This window comes from Sturnira hondurensis, unplaced genomic scaffold (genome assembly GCF_014824575.4).
Source record: "Sturnira hondurensis isolate 20B ecotype Veracruz unplaced genomic scaffold, ASM1482457v3 Scaffold0016462, whole genome shotgun sequence".
NCBI lineage: Eukaryota > Metazoa > Chordata > Mammalia > Chiroptera > Phyllostomidae > Sturnira > Sturnira hondurensis.
This window is the reverse complement of record NW_028089093.1, coordinates 11,898,761-11,907,829: the sequence shown is the minus strand read 5'-3', so window position 1 is coordinate 11,907,829 and position 9,069 is coordinate 11,898,761. Positions and strand designations below refer to the sequence as shown.

At 40.1% G+C, this 9,069-nt stretch overlaps 1 pseudogene; it reads right to left on the bottom strand.

The window, feature by feature from the left end:
* Window positions 1-7,000: 7,000 nt before the first annotated feature.
* LOC119000938 (tubulin beta chain-like) lies at window positions 7,001-8,767 on the bottom strand (annotated as a pseudogene).
* Between the last annotated feature and the right edge of the window lie 302 nt (window positions 8,768-9,069).

The following is a 9,069-nucleotide window of genomic DNA, read 5'->3' as shown; positions in this document are numbered from 1 at the left end:
CCCCCTCACGCCCTCAAACCTACCCCCTCTGACTTGTCCAAGAACACGTAATTCTCAATGGCAATGATATTTATGCCCATCCACACCTCTTTCTTCAGTTTGCAGACAATGTATACCTCATAGTAGACATTCACTACAATATTTATTGAAATGAAAATTCTTTCCTGCCTTTAACTATTTCTTAGAGTTGTCAGAAACCTAACAGGGACTGAGCTGTTATTGAATCCATGTTCTCTGAAATATCAACTGTTGTTGAACCCAAGTTTTCTAAGGTGCTAATATCAGGAATATTCTATTAAAGGGGAAAACTCAGATTAATTCAAGATGATGTGTGCATATTCTTCCCTGGGTCATAATTCCTACATATGGATATCATTGGTCATAGGACAAAAAAAGAGAAAACACTATATAAATACTACTGTTACGTAACTAACAATTTTTACTTGTCCAATGACACTAATACACAAAGAAACACTTTCTCAATATTGTGAGAAAGATCTTGAAAAGAGACATTGTGTGAGAAAAAGAGTGGTTATTGGATAAAATAATAAGGAGGATACTTTTGTGGATTTTAACTAAAAGTGATATTCCCCACACCCCTTCAGGTATGTTTTTTTAATAAGACAAACTAAATATGAGTAGTATATAAATTCTCTTAATGTTCAAAGGAAATCCGTGTTCCTGTAAAGCATCAGGAAATCTGTCTGCTCACATACCTGCATGTGCATGTCTGAGCAGTGGGCTGAATCATAGTGTCTGTGTCTGACAGCCTCATTCTCACATCACTGAGTTCAGAGCCTTATGTTTGTGCACAGTGTGCAGAAGACAATGTTCCTTTTTCAGTAACCTCTATCTCAGAAACATGTCTCAACCATTTTTTTTTTTTACAACTCCTCGACACAAGTTGGGTCCTCAAAGAATGTCATGTATTCTTTCATTTAGCCTAGTTCCTCTAGCCAGTCACTGGTCATTGATATAAAAATGGTTGGTGCTTACCCCTAAACCAGTCAAGCCCATACTGAGAGCCCAGGAAGCGGGCATTTCCACCTGATACACAAGAGCCGCATGGATGAGGGATGATGGAATAAATTCTTTGGTAAGAAAAATGGATACTGCTTTGAAAACTTTTTCTAATAAAGTCTACATTAATAAAGTCCAATTTCTGATCTTCAACATCATAATTTGTTTCCACATATCCCATCACAGGTCTATGTCAGTTCGCGTCTGTTTGATATAAATTCTAGCAAGCCTTCCAGTTAAAATATTCCGAAGTGCACTGTGAAAATTCATGCAAGACTACCTCCTAACAAATTAATAATAACGAAAGCTTTGAAACTCAGTAACCTATTGCACTTTTCAGGGATGGATGATCAGAAACTATTTGTGGAGTAAGCATTCAGTCACAGTGTTTGAAAGGACAAAGATTATAAAGCAGGGGTGGCAATTGTCCAGAGATTAATCCAGCCCCAATTGTTTCCTGAGTATTTTGCAATTTATCTTTGCAAAGCAGTCATTACCATTGTTTAGAGGAGGCACATCATTTTGCTTTTCTCTCGGCAGTTTTCAAGTGACAAATCAAATGTTCTAAAAGATCTTGCTTTTTCTCTCCCTGGCTGGTGTGGCTCAGTGGATTGAGCACTGCCCTGGGAATCAAAAGGTCTCAGTTTTGATTCCCAGTCAAGGCACATGCCTGGGTTGCAGGCCAGGGCCCCAGTGGGGGTCATCTGAGAGGCAACCACACATTGATGTTTCTCTCTCTCTCTTTCTCCCTCCCTTCCCCTTTGTCTAAAAATAAGTAAATAAAATAAATCTTTAAAAAGTAAATAAAAATAAATAAAATCTCGGGTTTTCTCTGTTTATTTCTTTCTGAAATTAAATGTCTATTCATATATTTTTTTAGTCATGGTAGGTCTTGAAACAAAGCCCAAGTATTAACTACTGAAATATTATCTACAAAACCAAAATCAGTTTTTCTAAAACTTATGGTTACTTAACAACTTTTCATACACATTATAACAGTATTTTAGTTTCCTATCATGTCATAGTATCTTTTAAGGCTAGTGCTGAATGCTTCTATGTAAATAATTGACTTCACATGGAAATTAGTCAACTGAATATAGCAAGGTTTGTTTTATTTAAAGCTTTAAAATATCTATTGTATTAAGTTTTATTTTGTTTTTTAAGATTTTATTTGTTTATTTTTAGAGAGGAAGGAAGGGAGGGAGAAAGAAAGGGACAGAAACATCAATGTGTGGTTACCTCTTGCACATCCCCTACTAAAAATTTTAAAAACTATGTGATTTAGGATGATGCTATTGAAATTTTATCAATTTCTGTTATATGTTATCTGTGAAGACATGGTTACATCCTTATATCACAGCATATTGGATAAAATATTTTAATTACCTCAATAAAAGGACTCAGTAAAGTGTTTTTGCTTCTCTCTTTGTGGGTAGGAAATTGGTTTTCCATTGAGATAGTGCCTATGTATGGGAGTTACCCTATAATACATAGTTTCAGTAAGAAACTAATGCTGAATGTTTTCTTTGAGTGGTATTTTATTAGTCTGAAAAGTAAACCTGTATACTTTTTGTAATTAAAATAAAATTGAAATGTAAAAAACTCCATAAATTTATAACAAATGTGATGAGTACTGAATAAATGATGCAGAAATATGGAAAAATAATTACTAATGTATTTGGTTGCTAAATACAGGAGGTAATATTTGAGCTGGATTTTCCAGGATAAAAGGATTTTGCCAAGCATAAAGTTGACATTGAGGGGGTGGTGTGCATTATATGCATATTGGTTATTATTATAACTAGAAGTCTCTTGTATGGAAAGAAAAAAATATAAGGGTTGGTTAACAGCAACAGAATGTGTTAAGTCAGTGAATTCAAGGGAACATATCTCTTAAGACATTATATAAAAGAAGATAAGAAGACACAACACAGTTTGATGTTATAAAGAAGAGCATATAAATGAGGCCAGTTAAGCCCACCTGAGTAGCCATTTGGAAGGAGGAAAAGCAGTAGAAAGAAGATCACTGGGGGAAGGATTTGAGTTTTGGATGAACACACACTATTGTGCTTCAGTGTTCAGGAACTCAACACTTAAGGTTTTGCAAGCCCATTTTTACTAAAGAAAACAGGAGTTTCCAAGATGACTATTTATAAAAGAAGACAGGAAAATAGAAAAAAGCATGTTATCTATTTAGAAAAATTATTTAAAGTCTGGGTTGGATTTTCTTTTGAAAGCCTTTCTTTTTGTACTCTTGAGCACAAAACAGTTTTCTGCCTATTTTCTTTACATGACTTCCCTTTCCATAAAACTCTATCACAGAGATGTTTGTCCATCAATCCAATGGCAGACTTGAGTGTTCACTATTGTATCAACACATACAGCAGTTATTTTAGAAGATTGGAATATGATTCTTGTCGCATTTGTGCAAAAACCTGCCATAATAAAACATCAAAAAGTCACCAAAACTATGATGATAATCTTTTCAAGATTGTAACAATTTGTAATAGGCTATAGCACATAATGTTTTTACTCATATTCTCCTTAAAATATCCCTGAATACATGAACACATTTATAGCCTCTTCATAAAATCACAAATAGAAATTACTTTAAAAATCTAACAAAGTATGACATTTCTTATATTTTATTGATTAGGCCATTACAGTTGTCCCATTTCCCCCTCTTCATTCTCCTCCACCCTGCACACCCCCTGCCACAATTCCCCCCTTTAATTGATGTCCATGTGTCATAAGTTCTTTAGCTTCTACATTCCCCATACTACTCTTGTTCTCCTCCTGTCTATTTTCTCCCCACCATCTATGCTACTTATTCTCTGTACCTTCCCCCCCTTCTCCTCTTCCCACTCCCCTATTGCTAACCCTCCATGTGATCTTCATTTCTATGGTTCCGCTCCTGGTCTAGCTGTCCTCTTAGTTTGCTTTTGCTCTAGGAGTGGTTGTTAATAACTGTGAGTTTGCTGTCCTTTCACTGTTCATATTTTTATCTTCTTTTTCTTAGATAAGTCCCTTTAACATTTTATATACTAAGGGCTTGGTGATGATGAACTCCTTCAACTTGATGATGTCTGAGAAGCACTTTATATGCCCTCCCATTCTAAATGAAAGCTTTGCTGAATAGAGCAATCTTGGATGTAGGTCCTTACCTCTCATGACTTCAAATACTTCTTTCCAGCCCCTTCTTGCCTGTAAGCCCCTTTTGAGAAATCAGCTGACAGTCTGATGGGAACTCCTTTGTAGGTGACTGTCCCCTTATCTCTTGCTGCTTCTAGGATTCTCTCCTTCATTTTAATCTTGGGTAATGTAATTATGATGTGCCTTGGTGTGTTCCTCTTTGGGTCTACCTTCTTTGGGACTCTCTGAGATTCCTGGACTTTGTGGAAGTCTATTTCTTTTTCCAGATTGGGGAAGTTCTCCTTTATTATTTGTTCAAATAAGTTTTCAATTTGTTACTCTTTCTCTTCTCCTTCTGGTACCCCTATAATTGGGATATTGGAACATTTAAAGATGTCATGGAGGTCCCTAAGCCTCTCTTCGTTTTTTTGAATTCTTGTTTCTTCATTCCTTTCTGATTGGATGTTTCTTTCTTCCTTCTGGTCCACTTCATTGATTTGAGCCCCAGTTTCCTTTCCATCACTATTGGTTCCCTGTGCATTTCGCTTCATTTCACTTAGTAGAGCCTTCATTTTTCATCTAATTTGCAACTAAAATCAACCAATTTTGTGAGCATCCTGATCACCAATATTTTGAACTGTGCATTCAATAGGTTGGCTATCTCTTGGTTGCTTAGAAGTATTGGCTCTGGGGCTTTGAGTTGATCTTCTGCTTGAGCCATAATGTTTTCGTCTGTTCACGCCTGTTATGTATGAGGGGCTTAGGTGTTCACCAGGGTGGGTCAATCCAGTCGCTGGGTTGTGATGGTCTGGATGAATGTTTCGTTGTTGTCGGACTTCCATACAGTTCGATTTTCTGTCTGTTTTGGTTGTGTTTTTGTTTTTAAATCTTTGTTGTCCTTAAATTTGGATGTGTGAGGAGGTACAGTATTTCCACCTATGCCTCCATCTTATTTTTTATTGTTGTTCAAGTACAGTTTTCTGCCTTTCCCCCCTATCCCTCCCCTACCACTCCAGTCCTTCCCACTGCCCTCCCTTGTTTCCACCCCCTTGTTATTGTCTATGTGTCCTTTCTAATTGTTCCTGTAAGCTCTTCACCCTTTTCCCTCATTATCCCCTCTCCTCTCTCTTCTGATTGCTGTCAACCTGTTCTCAATTTCAAGGTCTTTGCCTATACTTTGCTTGCTTGTTTGTTTTGTTGATTAGGGTCCTGGTAATGGTGAGATCATATGGTATTTGTCTTTCACCACCTGGCTTATTTCGCTCAGCATAATGCTTTCCTGTTCCATCCATGATGTTGCAAAGGGTAGGAGCTCCTTCTTCTTTTCTGCAGCATAGAATTCCATTGTGTAAATGTACCATAACCCAATTAAATATTTATTATTTATTCTAAATTGTGTAGTTATCAATTCCAATCAATACAGGGAGGGGCAAGAGAAGTTTTACAGTTTTGAGTATGTGAAACATAGCTTACTTTTGTATTATTATTTATTAATTGTTGTCATTTTCTATATGAACAACTCTAAACCTACTTTTGTCCTACCCTATATATGTAGTAAATGTCTAAATCTGTTATGTATTAAATTTCTTCTGATTCCCACTTGTGATGGCTTGCCTCTGAATGTGGTGGGTAATTTTTTTTCAATTCCAGAGGGAGAAGAAGGGAGACAAAGAGAGAAACACCAATGTAAGAGAAACATCAAACAGTTGTGTCCCATACACACCCTGTCTGGAACCAAGCCTGCAACCTAGGCATGTGCCCTGATCAGGAGTCAAACTTGTGACCTTTCAGTTTATGGAATGACATTCCAACTAACTGAGCTCCACTGGCCAGGGTGTGGCTGGTGATTTTTAATTTTGAATTTATTGGCTCACATGATTTATACAATGTTGGATTTTTTCAATTCCCATTTAATTTTGGATCCAAGGGCAATCTCCTTTTTTCAATATGAAAAGAAAAAGCAGCAAGTTCAGCACAAAACAGAAATTTGAAGTTCAGAATAAGACAAAAGGGTGGGGGGAAAGGGCAAGAGCAAAAGAAGAGACGAGGTGTTGCCAAAAGACAGAGGGTGTCTCATCTTCTCTCTTCCAGGCAATGACTCCAACATTTAGGCCGCAATGCATACCTTTTGGACATACACAGGACTCTCTTCCCTTCTTCCCCTCCTCTCCATCCAGAGAAAGGAAGAATTTCAGTGTAAGAGGAAGGTAAAGAGGAAGACGGAAGGACCCCACTTGATGGAGTGGGGCAGACTTCTGCAAAAGAAACAGTTCAGGACAGAGCTTGGAGAGAGGCTAGAAATATGGATACACTTACTCCAAAGCTTAGGGAGGAGCAGGGGAAAATACCTTAACAACTAGGATGTTAACAGCCTGCCTCCCACTCTCCAAAACTGCTCTAGAATGGGAAACCCCACCTGTCTCTCGTAGAAACTTCCACCTGCTAGAGTTAGTGTGGTTCCCTTTCCCCTTGTCTACCACATGGGCTTACAATGGTGTTTCAGCACACAGTCCTAAATGGGGTCTGGATGAGACCCAGCTTCTTGGAGAATTATCTTGAAAATAGGGAGGGAAATAATTGGACAGATGGAGACATGGGCACCAGGAGGAAATACAAGTTTACCCTGAATGGCAGAAACATATTTACATTTCCCAGAGTGCAAAGAGGGAGGAGATATTCAGTAAACAACAAATTTTTATTGAGCAGCTATTATGTGCCAGACATTTTTGGGGAGCACCCCTAAGAGAAAATGAGAAGCAGAAGATGAAAATTCTGAGGGAAAGGAAAGAGGCAGTTAAGGGAAAAGGCTGAGGGAGCTGCGAAGCCTGAATGACGATGGGATGAGGTCTTAGGTCCCCTCTTTGGCCTCATCACCGAAATCCTCCTCCTCTTCTGTGGTGGCATCCTGGTACTGCTCTCCATGCTGCTCTCAGCCTTGGTAAGTGACATTTTGCCTATCCTCTCACCTGGGTACTGGTGGAGGAAGGCCTTCTGGTGGAACATGGCAGTGAACTGCCCTGAGATATGCTTGAACAGCTCCTGGATGGCCATGCTGGATAGCTGTGCTGATGGCAAGGTGATTGCCATCTTCAGGCCATAGGGCGAGATGTCACAGACATCTGTCTTAACATTATTATGGATCCTTAACACAAAGTAGCTGCTATTCTTGTTATGCATATTGAGCACCTGCTCATCCACATCCTTCATGGACACCTGCAAGACAGCAGCCACTGTGAGGTACCAGCCATGTCAGGGTTCACTGTCAGCCATGATGTTCTGGGCATCAAATACCTGCTGGGTGATTTAGGGTACAGTGAAGGCCTGATACTGCTGGCTTCCATGGCTGCTTAGAAGGGCAAATCCAGGCATGAAGGAATGGAGGCAAGGGAAGGGCACCATGTTGACTTCCAGCTTGCAGAGGTCAGCACTGAACTGGACAGGGAAGCTGAGGCAGGTGGTGACATCACTGATGGTAGCTGAGATGAGATGGCTCAGGTCCCTGTAGGTTGGCATGGTCAGCCTGAGGTTGCAGAAGCTGATGTAAAAAACCTCACTATGAGATTAGGAGGTCTCATCAGTATTGTCTGCCAAATGATAGACCAGAGGGTGCCATTGTGGGGCTCAACCACAGTGTCAGGTACTTTGGGTGAGGGGTACCACACTAAAGGTGTTTGTGATGTGGTCAGGATATAACCAAAAATGTAGGTTTGGCTGCCTTCCCCAGTAAAAGCCAAACTCATGAGACAGGTGCTGGTACAAAAGGAAAGAGGTTTATTCATGTGCCACAACATGAGAGAATTGTGGGCTCACATCTCAAAAACCATCCCTGCTTCCTGCTCAAGCCCCCAGTTTTTACAGGGGCAGGGAGGAAAATTTTTTTGTGTGTCTAATTATCTTGCTAGCTTTTGGTGCACCAGGGTCCTGTTCATTCCTCTTTCTAGTTTTTGGCCACTAGGGCCTGTCCATTCATCTTTCTAGCTCTTTGCCTGGTAGAGACCTATCCATCCTTCTTCTAGCTTTTGGCACACTGGGACCCATATTTATAATTTTTGGTGTGCTCAGTTTAAGAACCTCCCCTTGTACCATTTTGACCAATGGGGGAAACTGCCTGGTATTACCTGACTGTCTACAGTAACAAGGATACTTTTTGCAGAGCTTGCTAATGAGCAAGGTGCCCATTCCAGAGCCTGTGCCCTCATCCAGTGAAGGAGTCAGCTGGAGACCTTGCAGGCAGTCACAGGTCTCAGCCTCTTTCCCTAACACATCCAGGTCTGAATCAATCAGCTCAGCCCCGTCTGTAATAGATACCCTTGGCCCAGTTGTTGCCTGCTTCAGACTGACCAAAAAAACAGAGTTGTCTGGTCTAAAGATTTGGACAAAAGGACCTGAATAAACAGAGTCCATGGTCCCAGGTTCTATATTCACCAAGAGAGAGTGAGGAACATATTTTCTACCTGTGACTTCACTGCAATACACAGAGATGCAATCCAACCACTGCCCCTGTGGAAGGGGCCAGTGGTTGTTCGTGTCATGTTCATCACTGATTACCTCCCAGAACTCGGTAGTGATCTGGTTGCTATGTTTGGCTAGCCTGGATGTGCACGATTTCCCTCATGGTGCAAATTAAGTTTTCTTGCTCTCCTCAAAGTGGAGAGGAAATATGTATTTACAGGGTGAGAAAATATGTATTATTTTTCTGTGCTGCCGCTCACAGACTGATAAAATGGGACATACCCTGGAGGCTGGAGCAGCAAGGTCCCAGCATGGCAGCAGGAAGGTTCTGAGAGGCCTGTAAGACATCAGGATCTTAAGTTGAAATTGTTTTCACCTGTGGTAGGAACCGGGGCATGCCACCAACCGGGATGACTGTATAGCTCCCCAAAGGTCCTGTCTCTTATGGGAGTAAAATGTTTAGTT